This window comes from Bos mutus, chromosome 10 (assembly GCF_027580195.1).
Source record: "Bos mutus isolate GX-2022 chromosome 10, NWIPB_WYAK_1.1, whole genome shotgun sequence".
Lineage (NCBI taxonomy): Eukaryota > Metazoa > Chordata > Mammalia > Artiodactyla > Bovidae > Bos > Bos mutus.
In genome coordinates this window covers 56535713-56556593 of record NC_091626.1, presented here as the reverse complement: position 1 = coordinate 56556593, position 20881 = coordinate 56535713, and positions in this window count along the sequence as shown.

Here is a 20881-nt window from a genome sequence, read left to right as displayed (position 1 = left end):
TCACAATGGACAGAAATAGAAGAGTTCTATATATCTTAAAATTGGAAGGGCTTTATGGATTGGATATGAAGGATGAGGAAAAGGAACTCAAGTTTAATGGCTATATTCCTGGCTTGTTGGGGAAAGAGGGGCTAAGCACCCAGAGAGGAAATGTTGGAAGAGGACCAGGGCTGCAAGGGAAGGTCGTGAATTCTGCTTGTGCAGGTTGAGCCTCAGGGACTCTCTAGTGCTTCTGAGAGGAGATGTCAAGTAGGAAATGGTCTGTATTCTGAAGAAAGGTCTATGTGCTGATCGAGGTGATAACTGAAGCCTTGAATAAAGATGAGGTTACAGGCTTCCCAGGTGTCACAGTGGTAAAGAATCCCCTGCTAATGCAGGTTTGATCTCTGAATGGGAAAGATTCTCTGCAGAAGGAAATGTCTATTCACTCCAGTACTCTTGCCTGGAGAATCCCATGGACAGAGGAGGCTGGCAGGTAGGCTATAGTCCACAGGGCCGCAAACAGCCAGACACAACTGAGCATGCATGCCATACCTAAAATAAAATAAAATTGAATCAATTTTTTAAAAAAAGATAACCTTAGGGGAGCATTTATAGAAAGCAGAAGTTGAGCTTGTGGTACTAAACATTTCAAATCTTTTCTTTCATTCTACCTTCAGAGGACAGTTACCCTTTTCACCTCCATCACCATGAATTCATCCTCAAACCTAATTCACTCACACTCCCCTTTGCAAAGCACCCTCATACCAAAGGTCCTCTTGGGTAATGAGGCTGCTTAATTTCTTTCATTTACTCATCCAGAAAAACCTTTTATTATTTACCATACATCACGCACAGCATTAAGCAGTAGGGATTCAAAAATAAGGTAGACAGATCTCTACTTTTAAGAATTTATGCAGTCTAAGTGACAAATATCTCCAAATGAATACATCGTATGGTAAAGCAGAAGCATGTGCAAAATACTAAACCAAAACTCCACTTATCACCACATAGACATCCTAGAAGCTACTGTGCAGTGCCAATGCAATGACTCATTCTGCCACCAACAGTCCTAAAATTGTGCATACCTAGACACAGTGCCAGGCTAAATCTTTGGAGCTAGCCTACCTAGCTCTTTTATTTATTTATTTATCTCAGTTTCCTCACCTTTTATTTTTTAAACATTTTAATTAGAGTATAATTGATTTACAATTTTTTACCCAGCTCTTCTATCCCCACCCCTTCCTTCTCTGTCCCTCCCTAACCTCAGCATTGTCTTCTCTGCTTTTTACTGAAGAAGAGAAACCATCTTTTCCACCAGCATGGGATTCAACAAGTTTGTTGTTCTTAAGGAGAACCATCTCTTACTCCAACCTGACTTCCCCAACCTCTTCTACTTTGGCCAACTTAATCCCCACTCTAGTTCAGAAGCCCCTTTGATGGCCACTGTTGGGATTGTGTCACTATCTCCTCTCTCAAAATCTTTCATACCAGACTACCTCCCACTGACTAAAACTTCCAGTTCCCACCTTTCACCCACTCTCTTCCATCAGTCTGCTTCACATCCTCTTCATAGATTACAGTCTGTCAACTCCTCCCTCTCCACCCAGCTCTTACCTCACTATCACCCAGGTTAATGATGCACTTACCAGTGTCTCTGGTTCCACTGACCCCTTGATTTTCTTCCACACCCACATTGCCAAAGCCCAACTCTTAAGTAAATTCAACCATTGATGTCTCTCAAATTCTATCCTCCCACAATGCTGAATAATGCTGAAAAATTATATAAAGGTACTGATTGACCCTAAAGATAGCTGTAATCTATCAGCAATGGCCCCATATCTTTAGTTAACCTTTTATTTCAAAGGTTCCAGACTTTAGGATGCTTTCATATCACCCAACTTTAGAAACTATGATTTGGTAGATCTGGGATGGAGCCCAGGAATCTTGCATGTATTCCTGGTAGTTCAGATCCCACACACTATTTCATTCTGCTGCTGCTAAGCTGCTTCAGTTGTGTCCGACTCTGTGCGACCCCATAGACGGCAGCCCACCAGGCTCCCCCGCCCCTGGGATTTTCCAGGCAAGAACACTGGAGTGGGTTGCCATTTCCTTCTCCAATGCATGACAGTGAAAAGTGAAAGTGAAGTCACTCAGTCGTGCCGACTCTTAGCAACCCCATGGACTGCAGCCTACCAGGCTCCTCTGTCCATGGGATTTTCCAGGCAAGAGATTTCATTCTCTGCAGCAGCAATATATCTCTTCCATGCTCCTCCAGTTTCCTGTTCCAATCCTCCTACTCAGCTGATGATCTTTTATCCCAATCCACTGAGAAAACAAACAGGTTCATTAGCTATAATACTTTTGTACCTCTTCTCTTCAAAAAGTTGCCCTAATTTTATTTATAATGTCCTCCTTCCCTTTCCTTTCTTTCTAAAGTTAGCTCTGATGCTGGTGTACTGTTCCAGCCCCTCTGAGACCTTCCAATTAACATTTTCCTCACTCTCTCAATCTCTTTCCCCCATTGGCTTCTTTCCTGGGTCTTAAAAAGAGGTTCAGGTCTTAATTCTCCTGCAAAATAGTCCTTCAGAAGTGTTTCACCTTAAATTTCAGTCTTAATCCATTTGGGCTACTATAACAAGATCCCATAGACAGGGTGTTTTACGCAGCAATCATTTATTTCTCACAGTTCTGGAGGCTAGAAGTCTGGGATTAGGATGCCAGTAAAGTTGGGAGAGGGTGAGGGTTTCTTTCCTGGTGTAGACAGTGACCTTCTTGTTGCGTTCTCACATGGCTGAAAGAAAGCTCTAGTCTTGATCCTCTTTTAAAGCTACCAGTCCCACCATGGAGACTCCACTCCCTTAACTTCATTCAAAACCAATTTCCTCTCAAAGTTCCCCCAATCAAAACACCACATTTGGGAATTAGGGCCTCAACCTAGGAATTTGGGGATGACACAAACATTCAATTCATGGCAACCATTTCATCTGTCTCCTCTGCCTTTTTTCATTTCTAGTGGGAAAAAATAAGCACTTTACCTTGAGCAAAATAAATCATACTAAATTGAAAAAAATTCAGAAGTATTTAAATTAAAATAAAAATCTCTTATAATCCCAGCTCTTGTAGTTTATCGCTATTAACAGGTTGAAATATACCCCCCTAGACTTTTTCAGTAGATCTACATAAATATTTCTCCCTTTTTCCCTAAAAGTGGGATTATATTATACATACTAGATTAATGTGTTTTAAATTTTTCTGTCATTTTCTATGCCAGTGTATAACTCATCTTTTTAATGACTGTATAATATTCAATTATATAAATGCCATAAATTAAACAGCTTCCCTTCAATAGACAATTAGTTGTTGCCACCTCCTCCCACACACATTAAATGAATATCTATCCTTATATATATATACTTATCTCTCTGTCTCTTAGAAGAACTGTCTAGAAGTTGAATTACTAGTCAAAGAATATGCATATATTAAGTTTTATAAAAGTTCCTGCTTCTGCAGGATTCACCTCGTGGTCCAGTGGTTAAGACTCTGCACTTGCTGTGCAGGGGCATGGGTTCAGTCTCTGGTCAGGTAGGATCCTACATGCCTCACAGTGAAGCCAAGGGGGAAAATGTATCTATTTCTCTCATTCTCTTTAATATTGGTTAATGTAAATTCTTTCTAATTCTCCCACTATAGCAGTTAAAAAATAAAATTGTTTTCATATGCATTTATTTGGTTAACTGTGAGGTTGGATAGAACTAACACTCAAAAACTGTTAGAACTAACACCCAAAAAAGATGTCTTTTTCATTATAGGGGACTGGAATGCAAAAGTACAAAGTCAAGAAACACCTGGAATAACAGGCAAATTTGGCATTGGAGTACAGAATGAAGCAGGGCAAAGGCTAATAGAGTTTTCCAAGAGAATACACTGGTCATAGCAAACACCCTCTTCCAACAACACAAGAGAAGACTCTGTACATGGACATCACCAGATGGTCAACCAAAATTAGATTGATTATATTCTTTGCAGCCAACGATGGAAAAGCTCTATACAGTCAGCAAAAACAAGACTGGGAGTTGACTGTGGCTCAGATCATGAACACCTTATTGCCAAATTCAGACTTAAATTGAAGAAAGTAGGGAAAACCACTAGACCATTCAGGTAGGACCAAATCAAATCCCTTATGATTATACAGTGGAAGTGAGAAATAGATTCAAGGGATTAGATCTGATAGAAAGAGTGCCTGAAGAACTATGGACAGAGGTTCATGAGACATTGTACAGGAGGCAGGAATCAAGACCATCCCCAAGAAAAAGAAATGAAAAAAGCAAAATGGCTGACTGAGGAGGCCTTACAAATAGCTGTGAAAAGAAAAGAAGCAAAAAGCAAAGGAGAAAAGGAAAGATATAAGCATCTGAATGCAGAGTTCCAAAGAATAGCAAAAGAGATAGATAAGAAAGCCTTCTTCAGTGATCAATGCAAAAAAATAGAGGGAAACACAGAATGGGAAAGACTACCTTCAAGAAAATTAGAGATACCAAGGGAACATTTCATGCAAAGATGAGCACAATAAAGGACAGAAATGATATGGACCTAACAGAAGCAGAAGATATTAAGAAGAGGTGGCAAGAATACACAGAAGAACTATACAAAAACCATCTTCATGACCCAGATAATCACGATGGTATGATCACTCACCTAGAGCCAGACATCCTGGAATGCGAAGCCTAGTGGGCCTTAGGAAGCATAACTACAAACACAGCTAGTGGAGGTGATGGACTTCCAGTTGAGCTCTTTCAAGTCCTGAAAGATGTTGCTGTGAAAGTGCTGCACTCAACATGCCAGCAAATTTGGAAAACCCAGAAGTGGCCACAGGACTGGAAAAGGTCACTTTTCATTCCAACACAAAAGAAAGGCAATGTCAAAGAATGCTCAGACTACAGCCAATTGTACTCATCTCACATGCTAGTAAAGTAATTCTCAAAATTCTCCAAGCCAGGCTTCAGCAATACGTGAACTGTGAACTTCCAGATGTTCAAGCTAGATTTAGAAAAGGCAGAGGAACCAGAGATCAAATTGCCAACATCCATTAGATCATTGAAAAAGCAAGAGAGCTCCAAAAAAACATGTACTTCTGCTTTATTGACTATGCCAAAGCCTTTGACTGTGGATCACAACAAACTGTGGAAAATTCTTCAAGAGATGGGAATACCAGACCACCTGACCTGTCTTTAAGAAACCTGTATGCAGGTCAGAAAACAACAGTTAGAACTGGACATGGAAGAACAGACTGTTTCCAAATCGGGAAAGGAGTATGTCAAGGCTGTATAATGTCACGCTGCTTATTTAACTTATATGCAGAGTACATCTTGAGAAATGCTGGGCTGGATGAAGCACAAGCTGGAATCTAGATTGCCAGGAGAAATATCAATAACCTCAGATATGCAGATGACATCACCCTTATGGCAGAAAGCGAAGAACTAAAGAGCCTCTTGATGAAAGTGAAAGAGGAAAGTGAAAAAGTTAGCAAAACTCAACATTCAGAAAACTAAGATCATGACATCTGGTCCCATCACTTCATGGCAAATAGATGAGGAAACAGTGGAAACAATGGCAGACTTTATTTTCTTGGGCTCCCAAATCACTGCAGATAGTGACTGCAGCCATGAAATTAAAAGACGCTCCTTGGAAGAAAAGCTATGACCAACCTAGACAGCATATTAAAAAGCAGAGACATTACTTTACCAACAAAGGTCTGTCTATTCAAGGCTATGGTTTTTCCAGTAGTCATGTATGGATGTAAGAGTTGGGCTATAAATAAAGCTGAGCACCAAAGAATTGATGCTTTTGAACTGTGGTGTTGGAGAAGACTCTCAAGAGTCCCTTGGACTGCAAGGAGATTCAATTAGTCCATCCTAAAGGAAATCAGTCCTGAATATTCATTGGAATGACTGATGCTGAAGCTGAAACTCCAATACTTTGGCCACCTGATGCGAAGAACTGACTCATTTGAAAAGACCCTGATGCTGGGAAAGATTGAAGGTGGGAGGAGAAGGGGAAGAAAGAGGATGAAATGGTTGGATGTCATCACCGACTCAATGGGCATGAGTTTGAGTAAACTCTGGTAGTTGGTGATGGACAGGGAGGCCTGGTGTGCTACAGTCCATGGGGTCGCAAAGAGTCAGACACGACTGAGTGACTGAACTGACTGATTGAGATTGGGTATCTTTCATGTGCTAACTATTTGTGTCCTTTTATATGTTCGAATTTATGTCCTCTACCCCCTTTCATCAGGTTCATTTTTAATAACTTTTGTCACTCTTTACAATATAAAAATATAAATCTTTTATCTATTATACATGGCAAATAATTTTCTGTTTAATCCTTTATGTTTTATTTATAATGATGATGTGTGGCTGCCATATAGAAATTTATAAAATTTGTAAACTTAAGTCTATAAATATTTTTCTGTATGGTTACTAAATTTGATATTTATGGTAAAAGATCTGGCTAAAATTTATTTAATTTATTTAAATTTATTTAATTTGGCTAAAATTATGCCAAATTACAAACATATTAAGCTTTGTTTTATATTTTATTCCATGATTTTACTTTACACACTTAATTTTTAATTTTTTTTAGATATATTATGATATATAGTGTAAGGCAGAACTCTAACATTATTCCAAAATATTTTGGCAAGTTTTTCAACACTATTTGGTTTGGAATTCCATCTTTCCTGTATAAAAAAAATCCTGGAAGTAAAATAGTGATTTTAGTTACTGTAGTCTTGCAAGACATTTTGATGTCTTTCTGGTAGAATAGATCCCTCCTTATTACTATTTTCAAATATTTATTAGGTAAGTGAACTTTAAAATCATTTAAAAAGTCTCATATCCTCCCAACTCTAATTAATGAAAGAGCATTAACTTTATGGATAAAGTTATAATATTGAATATTCCCTTCAGAAATATGCTTCTTATCTCTCCATTTATTCAAGTCTTTTTTTATGTCCTTAAGTAAGTTTACATTATTTTCTCCACTGGGTCTTGCAAATTCTTAAATTCTTATTTCTAGGCATTTGATATTTAGTTGTCTCTATTTGGGGAATTAGAATGAGATCTTCTTTATAAATCTGACTGATCATTACAAGCAAATTTCTGCATGTATGTCTTTAATATTCACATCCTAATAAGCTTTATTACAGTTTTAAATAGTTATCTAGTTGACATTGTAGTGAACAGCATTAGTGTCCTACTTGGCATCTTTTAAGCCCTCTTTCAAATAGTACTAGATTTTTATTTGGATATCCACTACTTTTTCTGAGCAACTATAGGCTTTAGGTAGAACACTGATTAAGGGTAAACACTAGTCTAAGGTTGAAGGGTAAAAATAGACTAGTTTAACCTATGAGAATCATTTTCCCACCCTTGAAACCATGCCTGGTTCAGAAATAATAATGTGGTTTAAGTGGGGCCAATGAAATTTGAGAAGAAACTTTCTGAGGCTTTGGAAAGAAATTCCTCAGCTCTCTGAAAGCTGTAAGAAACCGGTTCTCTGTCATTCCCTGGACATGAACAAGGGAGCTTGTAGCTCCAACTATTGTAGACACCCATCCCATAACTTTGAGGGGAGCTAGCCTTCCAATTCGACTGAGTGACTTCCCTTTCACTTTTCACTTTCATGCATTGGAGAAGGAAATGGCAATCCACTCCAGGGTTCTTGCCTGAAGAATCCCAGGGACCGGGGAGCCTGGTGGGCTGCCATCTATGGGGTCGCACAGAGTCGGGCACGACTGAAGCGACTTAGCAGCAGCAGCAGCCTTCCAATTAAGCTGACACAGGGACCAGAATGCAGCTGAGTCCTTAGTGATATCACTGAATTACTGGATCAACCAACACTGAGGCCCATGCCATTTCTGGACTTGTAGTTATGTAAACCAATAATGTTTAATATTTTCAAAACCAGTTTGAATGAGATTTCCGTTCATTTCAATATTAAAAAACCTAAATTTTTTCATTATCTTAAATTTTTAAGATAGAATATAATGAACTATAAATGATCATCGTTTGCTCTCTCTTTTTTCTTTTTAATCTTTATATTTATTTTTCTTGCCTTAGTATATGGGTAGAAATCATTACAAAAATATTGAATCATAATTATAAAAACAAGCATCCTTGTTCTGTTCATTAATTTAGAGACAATGCCTTTAGTGAACTGTTAAGTTTCATGTTTCTTGTTTAATCATGAGATTTTTTTTTTTAATGTAAGCAATGTGATTTTAAAAACAGGGATGAATGTTGGAATCTATTAAAATGTCTGTTGAATATTTACTGAGGCTATTACATTTCAAAAAATTCTTCTATTTCTTATGTTATTACTTAATTATACTATATTTTAAATGTTCTTATATTCCTGAAAAGATCCCTATTTAGTCATGATACACATACACAAATACTGCTAGGTTTAATTTTTGAATATATAGTTTTTTATTTTCTTTTGGCTTGGAAATTATAAGTAGGTGATTTGTGTTTTATTTGTCCAGTTTGATATCAGACATACTATTTATGAGCAAAAAAGCTGGAAAGTTTTCCATATTTCTCTATCCTATAGAACAATTTAAATAACCTAAGAATGTTTTGTTCCTTAAAAATAATGGGTTCCGTTTATACACAAATGTGGACTAATCTGGGCTTCCCAGCTGGTGCTGGTGGTAAAGAACCTGCCTGCCAATGCAGGAGACATAAGAGACATGGGTTTGATCCCTGGGTTGGGAAGATCCTCTGGAGGAGGGCGTGGCAACCCATTCTAGTCTTCTTGCCTGGAGAATCCCATGGACAGAGGAGCCTGGAGGGCTACAGTCCATAGGGTTGAAAACAGACACAACTGAGGTAACTTACCATGCATGCACGCAACCATGAGCCAATCTCCTCTTTGACTAGCATATCTTTGAGAAGATTTTGCTGCTGCTGCTGCTGCTGCTAAGTCGCTTCAGTTGTGTCTGACTCTGTGCGACCCCATAGAGGGCAGCCCACTAGGCTCCTCTGTCCCTGGGATTCTCCAGGCAAGAATACTGGAGTGGGTTGCCATTTCCTTCTCCAATGCATGAAAGTGAAAGTGAAGTCACTCAGTCGTGCCTGACTCTTAGCAACCCCATGGACTGGAACCTACGAGGCTCCTCTATCCATGGGATTTTCCAGGCAAGAGTACTGAGTAGGGTGCCATTCCTTCTCCGGTTAGTTGCTCAGTCATGTCCAACTCTTTCTGATCCTATGGACTGTAGTCCCCCAGTCTCCTTTGTCCATGGAATTTTCCAGGCAAGAATACTGGAGTGGATTGCCATTCCAGTACCTACTAAATAGTTACTGTTATTTATGTGTCTTAAGTGATTTTTCGGCTTCCCTTGTAGTTCAGAGGGTAAAGAATCTGCCAGCAGTGCAGAAGACCTGGGTTTGATCCCTGTGTTGAGAATATCCCCTGGAGAAGAGAATGGCAATCCACTCCAGTATTCTTGCCTAGAGAATTCCATGGACAGACCATGGGGTCGTAAACAGTTGAACACGACTGAGTAACTAACACACATAAGTGATTTTTGGTCAGTTACTCTTTTCTAAAAATTATTTTATTTGCCATAGATTTTTAAAATTAGTAATCCTGATGTACCAAACAATTTTAAAGCATCCTTTTTCATTTCAAAACTTATTTACTTATGTTTTCCTCTCTTTTTGCCTTGATCCCTACCAGACAGATATCTCTTTCATAGTTATTTCTGAAGAACAATGTACTGATTTTATTTGTAAGTTTATATTTCTCCTGATTTAGTTTAATTTCTTTCATTGTTCTTATGTCTTTAAGTTTACTGATTAATTCATTTATATTCTTTCTTGTAGAAGTAATTAAGGTTATGAATTTTCCTCTGAGAACTGCTTGTGTTCAACTATTGTTAATTCTTAGAAAAATCTGTTATTTCTGTTTGATTTCCCTTTTACCAAATAGATATTTGTTGGTGTGATTTTTTTAAACGTACTATCCAAGGAAGTTTTATTATTGGTATCTAACTTGATTGTAGAATATTCAGAGAATGTCTCATAAGGTTTCAAATTTGTGGGCTATATTGTAAAAGTTCTTGTGGCCTAATATATAATCTAAGTTTTCTAATACTCTTCCATGTTCGGTTCTTACTGTTGCTTCTTGACCTGCATACAGCTTTCTCAGGAGACAAGTAAGGTGGTCTGATACTCCCATTTCTTTAAGAATTTTCCACAGTTTGTTGTGATCCACACAGTTAAATACTGTAGCTTAGTCAGTGAAGCAGAGGTAGATGTTTTTCTGGAATTCCCTTGCTTTCTCTTTGATCCAATGGATGTAGGCAATTTGATCTCTGGTTCCTCTACCTTTTCTAAATCCAACTTGTATATCTGGAAGTTCTCAGTTCACATACTGCTGAAGCCTAATTTGAGAGATTTTGAGCATAATCTTGCTAGCACGTGAAATTACATGGTAATTTGAACATTGTTTGGCGTTACACTTCTTCAGGATTGGAACGAAAACCGATCTCTTCTAGTCCTGTGGCCACTGCTGAGTTTTCCAGGTTTACTGACTGACATATTGAATGCAGCACTTTAACATCATCATGTCTTGAGATTTGAAATAGCTCAGCTGGAATTCTGTCACCTCCACTAGTTTTGTTCATAGTAATGCTTCCTAAAGCCCACCTGAGCTCACACTCCAGGATTTCTGGCTCTAGGTGAGTGACCACACCATCGTGGTTATCTGGGCCATTAAGATCTTTTTGTACAGTTCTTCTGTGTATTCTTGCCACCCCTTCTTAATCTCTCCTGCTTCTGTTAGGTCCTTACCGTTTCTGTCCTTTATGTTACACAAAGTTATATATTCATATAATCAAGATGAATGATTGTTATATTATTATATTTATTATTTTTGTTTTTTATTATTGCATAACAAATTACCACAAACCTAGCATCTTAACACAACACAGATTTGTTATCTGACAGAATTTTGTAGGCCAAGGTGGTGTGGATGGTTCCTCTGCTCAAATCTCACAAGGCTGAAATCAAGCTGTTAGCCAGCCATTAGCCAGTGTCCTTATCTGAAGGCTCATCTAGAAATTTCTTCATTTGGGAATGGCCTAGACCACATTTTAAGGGTTCCCCTAATTAAATCCATCTCAACCAGGATAACCTTTCTTTTGTTTAACTCAAAGTCAATTGATTAGTGTTGCCAACTGATATAAATTATAGTTGCAAAACCCTTCAGCCGTGTAACCACACAATCACAAGAATGATGTCCCATTGTATTCAAGCCTGGCCCATACACAAGGGAAGTGCACCATAGAGTATACACCAATGGTGGGAAACAGGGACCAACTAGGAATTTTGTCTAACACATTTAACCTATCAAATCCTGAAAAAACTATGTTCATATCTTTCATCCTGATAATAATTTTAGGAAATTCCTGTGTTATTGGAAGATTTTCTTTAATATATGTCTGTACTAGGCAAAGAATAGCAAGGAGAGATTAGAAAGTCTTCCTCAGTGATCAATGCAAAGAAAGAGAGGAAGACAATAGAATGGGAAAGACTAGACATCTTGTCAAGAAATTTAGAGATACCAAGGGAACATCTCATGCACAATAAAGCACAGAAATGGTGTGGACCTAACAGAAGCAGAAGGTATTAAGAAGAGATGGCAAGAATACACAGAAGAACTATACAATAAAGATCCTAATGGCCCAGATAACCACAATGGTGTGATCACTCACCTAGAGCCAGACATCCTGGAATGTGAAGTCAAGTGGGCCTTAGGAAGCATCATTATTAACAAAGCTAGTGCAGGTGATAGAATTTCAGAGCTATTTCAAGTCCTAAAAGATGATGCTATGAAAGTGCTGCACTCAATATGCCAGAAAATTTTGAAAATTCAGCAGTGGCCACAGGACTGGAAAAGGTCAGTTTTTATTCCAACCCCAAAAAAAGGCAATGCCAAAGAATGCTCAAACTACTGCACAATTGAACTCATCTCACATTCTAGCAAAGTAATGCTCAAAATTCTTCAAGCCAGGCTTCAACAGTATGTGAACTGTGAAATTTCAGATGTTCAAGCTAGATTTAGAAAAGGCAGAGGTACCAGAGATCAAATTGCCAATATCTACTGGATCACTGAAAAAGCAAGAGAGCTCCAGAAAAACATCTACTTTTGCTTTATTGACTACTCCAGAATCTTTGACTGTGTGGATCACAACAAACTGTGGAAAATTCTTCAAGAGATGGGAATACCAGACCATCTGACCTGCCTCCTGAGAAATCTGTATGCAGGTCAGGAAGCAACAGTTAGAACTGGACATGGAACAACAGACTGGTTCCAAATAGGGAAAGGAATACATCAAGGCTGTATAATGTCACCCTGCTTATTTAACTTATAAGCTGAGTACATCATGAGAAATGCTGGGCTGGATGAAACACAAGCTGGAATCAAGATTGCTGGGAGGAATATCAATAATCTCAGATATGCAGATGATACCACCCTTATGGCAGAAAGTGAAGAAGAACTAAAGAGCCTCTTGATGAATATGAAAGAGGAGAGTGAAAAAGTTAGCTTAAAACTCAACATTCAGAAAAGTAAGATCATGGCATCTGGTCCCATCACTTCATGGCAAATAGATGGGGAAACAGTGGAAACAGTGAGAGACATTTGTTTTTTCTTGGGGGGGGAGGGCATTCCAAAATCACTGCAGATGGTGACTGCAGCCATGAAATTAAAAGACGCTTGCTCCTTGGAAGAAAAGCTATGACCAACCTAGACTGCATATTAAAAAGCAGAGACATTACTTTGTCAACAAAGTTCTGTCTAGTCAAAGCTATGGTTTTTCTAGTAGTCGTGTATGGTTGTGAGAGTTGGACTATAAAGAAAGCTGAGCACCGAAGAATTGATGCTTTTGAACTGTGGTGTTGGAGAAGACTCTTGAGAGTCCCTTGGACTGCAAGGAGATCCAACCAGTCCATCCTAAAGGAAATCAGTCCTGAATATTCACTGGAAGGACCGATGCTGAAGCTGAAGCTCCAATACTTTGGCCACTTGATGCAAAGAGCTGTTTCATTTAAAAAGACCCTGATGCTGGGAAAGATTGAAGGCAGGAGGAGAAGGGGACGACAGAGGATGAGATGGTTGGATAGCATCACCAATGCAATGGACATGAGTTTGAGCAAGCTCTGGGAATTTGAGATAGAAGGGAGGCCTGGTATGCTGCAGTCCATGGGGTTGCAAAGAGTCTGAACTGAGCGACTAAACTGAACTGATACTAAGCAGTATTGTTTGTGGGGTGGCTCTGCACTGTGTCCACATGGCTAGGCTCAATGCATCTCCCAGAACTCCCCTTTCTGTATATTTCTCTTGGGGTGGGGCCACCAAAAAGCTTCTCACTGGATGTGGACAGCAGAATTACAAGAGTAGCCATTCTGTAGCTAACACGGGTTACTGCTTGTCTACTGGCTCACCTTGCTGGTGTGAGGCAGCAACCAGGTTGTACTGACTCCGCCTTCCCCTGGTTCCTACTTCAGTTTCTCTGTTCCTGCATTAGCGGTGTGTGTGTGTGTGTGTGTGTGTGTGTGTGTGTGTGTGTGCGTGTGCATGCTCAGGCATGCATGCCTGTATAAGTGTGTGTGTCACCGAAGTATCCTAGCTTCTGTAGGATGTTCAGACCTTCAAGGTCAGGGCCAATAAGAGCTGACAGCTTTCAGCAGTTGTCAGTCTGTGCTTGTGGACTCCTGACTGCTGGTAGTTTCCAGCTTGTTCTTCTTCTCCCTCACTTTTCATCTATGTTCTCTTCCTCACTGCCTGCCATGTGGACCTCACATATGCTCTCCTGTGCTAGTAATTGAACAAACACATATTAAAACCCCAATGAGATCACAATTCATACCGATCAGATTAGCAAAAACAAAAGATATTATAATATCTAGTGTAGGCCAGGATTTAGAACCACTGCAATACCAGTACATTGCTTGTGGCAGTATAAATTAATATAATCCATTTTGTGACCACACCCATTTTGGCATTATCTAATAAATTTGAAGGTGTGGATACCCAATGACCCAGCAATTACACATGAACAAATACACCCTGGGAAAATAATTGCATAAATATACCTACAGGAATGTACAAGACGATTCCTAGCAGCACTATTTCTAATAGTAAAATAACTGGAAACAACACAGATGCTCAAGCGATAGTTAAATGGATAAATAAACTGAGTAAAGTTTTACAAGGGGATGGGCTCCCCTTGTGGCTCCGCTGGTAAAGAATCCACTGCAATGCGGGAGACTTGGGTTTGATCCCTGGGTTGGGAAGATCCTCTGGAGAAGGGAAAGGCTATCCCCTCCAGTTTTCTGGCCTGGAGAATTTCAAGGACTGTATAGCCCATGGGGTCACAAAGAATCAGACATGACTGAGCAACTTTCACTTTCTTTCACTTTCACCATAAAGAAATTAATGAATTACAGTTAACAAAAAAACAACGTAAATGAAACTCAGAAATATAATGTTGACCCAAAAAAGCTGTTGCAGAAGAATTTATAAAGAATGATTCCTTTTGCATTAATGAAAAAACTTACAAAATTGTTAAACAATTTTTAGGACCCAAGCCGAGGTGGTAAATCTATGAAGAAATGCAAACAGATGCAGAATTATTAGGGTCTATGTCCCCGGAGAGCAGAAAAAAGGGATTTGATGGCTCAGGCAGGGGACAGTAAGGTAATGGTCCTATTGCTCATCATAAATTGGGAGATGTGTTCACAGGTGTTCATTATATCATGAATTTTTATACCTTGCATGTGTTTTATTAATGAAAAGGAAAAATGAATAAAACATGGAAAAAATAATAGAAGAAATGAGCTCTCTGCTCACTGATTCACCTTGTATGTCTTTGGGAGAGAAATCTTTTTTTGAGTTTTTTAAAAAAAATTTGACCATGCTGCATGGCTTGCGCAATTTCATCCCTGACCAGGGATGAAACCTGGGCCACGGCAGTGACAGCCCCAAACCCTAACCACGAGGCCATCAGGGAACTCCAAGAGAAATCTTTCTGAAACATGATACAGTTACAATTTCCCCTTTTCTAAAGCTCAGTGATTCCCTGTTCTCCAAAGAGTGAAGTCCAGTCTTCCTAGGCTGATATTAAAGGTCTTCCAGAAATCTGGCTCCTCCTGACCTGCCCAAATAGGTATATCAATATCCCTCAAATGAAGCCCTCCATTTCTTCTGGAAGGGCCCTTGTAGGTGGCACAAAGTGACTTGCTCATTTCTGCCTGCAAGTTCTTCCTTATGCTCTCTTCATTCACCTCAAATGCCCTTCCTCTGCCTCTCTTCCTGTCCAAACCTTGCTTACCTCATCTTCCTAAGGCCATGACTACTTTCTAACTCATTCATGAAGCCTTCACTCCCAATTCCACTAAGCGGTGAAATGTCTTACAATCCAATGCCCCATTTATGGTGTGTATCACTCACTTAACCCTTAATTATATACAGCTCCTTATCTTTTTTTGTCTGAGTGTGCACATGTGGCTTTTTGTCCCTCCCCAAATAGATGATAAACTCATCAAAAATAAGGACTATGCTTTATAATTCTTGGCATAGCCTAAAGGGCTTAGCACAGTAAACATTTGTCATAACAAAAGATCCTGTCTCAAAAATTTTTTAATGGCATGAGATACTTTGAAAATGCCTTAAACTCGAATCAAATATGGAAACAGTTTTCAAAATTAGTTCTAATTTTGAAATAATATGTGCTATGACTTTCAAATTTTCCAGTTGTACTTCCTCTTCAGAAACATCCTCCCTTACTTGACATTCAGATGTAGCCATTTTTACCCATGTTTTTACATGACCCAAGGTACAAATTTTAACTGTTCAGCTTAAACAAAATTTGCCAGTAATGTGAAAAACAGACCCTACATCCTATCCACTCCCCTGTGTCCTAAAAGACTCAACCTATCTATGACCCTTGACCAAGGGGCTTCAGGAGAGAGGTAAGGAATAGTGTGTCTTAGGGGTTGATAAGAGGTAGATAAGTTTTCAGGAAAGGATAAGAGAGAGAGTACAGAGCCACTTCATGGTGGTCCTGTCAAATAGTCCGCCCTGGAAATATCACCTTCTTTTAATGTACTCCACTTTCATGAATGAAGAAAATCTTTATATCTGTCTTTATCAAACATACAAATCATCTCACAATAAAATTATCATCAAAGAAGTACAACTTAATATTTATAAAAAATCAACTATGGGCAGAATGCTATTGTTTTCTTGTTTTAAATAACTCTTTACAGTGTATCAAGTATTTGCATAAATTATTTGCATCTCAAAACAATCGTATAAAGTAAAAGGAACAGATATAAACTGCAATTGTTCCTTCTCTCTTATACTATACTGTGAGTGTTTAGAGGATTAGAAACCATGTTGACTATTAGACACCCAGTACGTGGTATGTCCATGGCACAAAATCTTTGAATAAACATATGTTGAAGTAGGGAGTAAGGAGAGCCCTCCCTTGGCAGTTGAGAGAACTGAAGCCTAAGACAAAGAAGCAACCTGTCTAAAACCATGCAGTTAGAGAGTGAGGATTCAAATCTGAAACTTTGGACTCTGGATCCAGTGTACCTTCTACCATTGCTCAGACACAGTGAAGAAATCTCATTTTGTCATAAAGTGAAGGAGATTTTGGCTTATGGGTAGATTTCTATTCAACCTTCCTCAGTTTCTTTTTGAGTAGACTATTTTGTCAGAGAAGGCAATGGCACCCCACTCCAGTACTCTTGCCTGGAAAATCCCATGGATGGAGGAGCCTGGTAGGCTGCAGTCCATGGGGTCTCGAAGAGTCAGACACGACTGAGCGACTTCACTTTCACTTTTCACTTTCATGCATTGGAGAAGGCAATGGCAACCCACTCCAGTGTTCTTGCCTGGAGAATCCCAGGGACGGGGGAGCCTGGTGGGCTGCTGTCTATGGGGTCACACAGAGTCGGAAACGACTGAAGTGACTTAGCAGCAACAGGCTATTTTGTAGAGTGAATACACTATAGATGGGGAAAGATTCCTTTGATAGAATTGCAGCTCTCTGTGAGTGAGGCTGAGGCCAAGGGATTGATCTTGCTAGTGCTACTTGGCCTGGATGACTCCATAGCCCCAGCCATGTGCATCTCCAAATTATACACAGCTGATCATATAGGCCAGGGTGATCTTGTGCAAATTCATCTCCAGAACTACCAAAAAAAAAAAAAACACCACACAAAAGCTTGTGCCTTGTGGATAGTACATTAGCAACAACAACTATGTGTAGGGAAGCTAGTATTATAACTGCAACTTTAGTATTTCAAGAGCCTAAATAATTCATCAGGTTTGGGGTCAGGGTGAGGGATCACAAATTCCACAAGGACGCCCATTCCCCTGGAAGTTCATACACTCCCTCCACCAGGAAGATGCTGGACCCAACATCTCAAGAGAGGCACTAAACACATCCCTACGCTGCCCCCTCCCTCTCAACAGTTGGGATAGGAGTCCAGTGCCTACTTTTTGAGCTCTGCTGATTATTGTTGTTCAGTCACTAAGCCATGTCCTACCGTTTGCCACCCCATGGACTTTGTGACCCTATGGACCCTCCTCTGTCCTCTGCTATCTCCCAGAGTTTGCTCAGATTTATGTCCATTGAGTTGGTGATGCTATCCAACCATCTCATCATCTGCCACCCACTTCTCTTTTTGCCTTCAATCTTTCCCAGAATCAGGGTCTTTTCCAATGAGTCTGTTCTTCGCATCAGGTGGCCAAAGTATTGGAGCTTCAGCATCAGTCCTTCCATTGAATATTCAGGGTTGATTTCCTTTAGGATTGACTGGTTTGATCTTGAGCTGTCCAAAGGCCTACTGGTTCTATATAGTAACCCACCATGCTGTCCATATAGTCCCAAGACTCTGGGAATTCCTTCTCATTCTAGCAAGTAGCTATCACTCTTTTGGTTGGTCATATTGTCAGTTGTGTCTGTAAAAGTGCTAAGTCAGGCTTTTCTTCCAGAAGTTACTTCACTAATTACAACTCTAACTGTTTCATTAAGTATAGAGGGAACAGAAATCTCCTTTTTAAAGCTCTTTCCAAGGTAGCCCTCTTCTAACTTCACATTCATTGTAGCACAATGGGGAGAATCAGCACTGGTCACTGATCCATTTCTCAGGAAAGGCCAAAGCAAAGGGTGACCTTTACCTTGCTTTTAGAGAAAACATGGCATCCTAACCTAAAGAATACCCTGGAAATCTCCATAGACTTCTGGGAGACTCCCGTGAGAAAATGAGGCATGCACACAAGACTTCACATTCATTGTAGCACAATGGGGAGAATCAGCACTGGTCACTGATCCATTTCTCAGGAAAGGGCAAAGCAAAGGGTGACCTTTACCTTGCTTTTAGAGAAAACATGGCATCCTAACCTAAATCTCCATAGACTTCTGGGAGACTCCTGTGAGAAAATGAGGCATGCACGCAAGGTAAACTTCCTTCACCTCCTGAATCCACCAAGGGTTTTATTATTATTTCAATTTTTAAAAAATTTGACTTGTTAGACGGTGGAAAATATATTACAGTGACCTCAAGAAATTTTAAAACAAAACCATATAGTTCAAACAGACCATTATCTAGAAATCCACTGCAGACTATAACACTGGCAGTGAAAACTTTGTCCTTGATGGTGAGTTAGCGGTGTGTTTTGAAGTGCCATATTCTCAATGGAAGTGTGCTCTCAAAACACCTCTAAACATCTGGATTAATACAAGGAATATGGAGACTATGATAGTGGTTGCTCATATAGACGTTTTGCAGATTAATCTCTGAACAGTTGATTGAATCTCCACCTAGCTGAGGTACATTGTAATAGTTGAATTGATAAAAGTAACCAATCAATTAATGATCCCATAAACAGTAGAGAAAAAATTTAAAGTCGACTCCACTTGATCTGAATCGAATGTAGTAATAGCTAATGTGAGCTTGCCCAGGGGAATCTTTGATTCCTTGTCTGTCATGTCCTCTATGATCTCAGTTTATTGATCTTCTGAGTACAAAGATAAAGAACATCTATTTACCCAAATGTTTGCTCAGAGAGCGTTTAAGGGAAAGTGTGTTGACTAAATGAAGGAAGGTCACTTTTGTTTTGCTATTTCTGTGATATCAAAGGATTTGACTGATGAAATTTGGTGTGCTATTAAGGACATGAAGGAAACCTTGAAATAAAGGTTTAGTTTGAAACAAAAGATTAGTTGACTTGAAACAAAAGGGCAGTCAATTACACTTATCAAATGATCATTTGATCTTTAATTTTAAAATAATGTATTTGGTACATGGAGAGAGGCAAAGTGATATCTTGAAAGTGGGTTAATTTACTCTCTGAAAACATATTGGGCATGTTGCTTGTATTGGCTGTAGTTATGGTATAATGCTCCTATCCACATTGATTCAGTTCAGTTTAACAAACATTTCTTGAATATTCGAGTGCTTGGGACTGTGCTAGGTCCTGGGCACATGAAGATAAATAAAAAGCAGACTGGGTCTTCAAGATGATCTCAATTTAATTAAGAAACCACATAGATAGTTGGTAAATTTGATACATGTATAAATGGTTGAAACAAGTGAACTCATAGTCCATGGAATTCCCAGAACTTTTGCCCCAAAAGGATATCAAAGAGAGAGGCTGATTGATTCTCTTATGAAAGGAGATTGTCCTTTGAATGGAATCTACTGAGACCCAGGAGGTTGTCTGCAGCCCCACAGGTCTAAAACTTAATTTCATAGTGTCACTCAAATGTGACTAAGCCCTGGAGGACTGACTCAAGTTACCAAATTCATCAGGCTCTGACTAACAAATGGGATGTCTGTTTGTTAATTTACAATGAGAAAAACAACCATGTTACTCCTGTTGGCTGATGAACAAACGTGTCTTTAGCAATAGTCCTCGCAGAAGCCAAATCGTTCTTGAAAGCTTGGAAACGTGGATCAGAACAGAGAACTGGCTGCCCCAGCACCTGCTCCATCCACCCACAGGCTGGCACCCTTCAGGAAGGCTTTGCTTCCCATTCCAACTCAGGAATTCTCTCTCCAGGCTGCAGGTCCTCCTGGTCCTCATTTTCTTGGCTCCTTTTCATATTCTCTCTTTATCAACCTTTTCAGTTTTCACCTTTCAGTCCATCTGCTTTGGGGTTGGTGTTTCCTTAGATGGTCCCTGGATCTTGACCTGACTTTGACTCCTCAATGCTGTTCTTTAGTTAACTCTTGACCCTGCTCAAGTCCCACATCTAGCTCAGCAACCAGAATCTGTCTCCATCCAAAAGCCTAGTATCCCCATCCCCATCACTTTGTCCTGGAGGGGATTCAGAAAGTAACGTGATGAGTGATGTACCTATTTCTACTACATAAATCTGCCCACAGAAGAAACGAGACCATTGTGTCCAGTGGACGTGACCCCATCAGTAGTACTAGAGACCATTTCTTCTTTTGAGAGAGTTCAGTGTGGGGTTGAATTTGTAGTCCCTAGAGTCAGAGAGCTTGCCTTCTATTTTCTCTTCACCACTAATAGTTACGGTGCCTTGGTCAAGTTATTAATTGCTTTGCACCTCAGTTTCCTCATTTGTAGAAAGGGGATTATAATAGTTCATACCTCAGAGGTTCTGAGGTGTGAATGAATTATTTTATATAACACAGTCTATATGTCACATAGTAGGCACACAATACTGTTTCTGTTGCTGCTCTTGGTCTATACTTTTTCTGGATTCCAAGTGGCTCATTTCCTTTATGAGAGCACAGTGACCTCAGATATTTCACAATGCAATTGAGTAGGTTATAGTTTCAGAGTAACA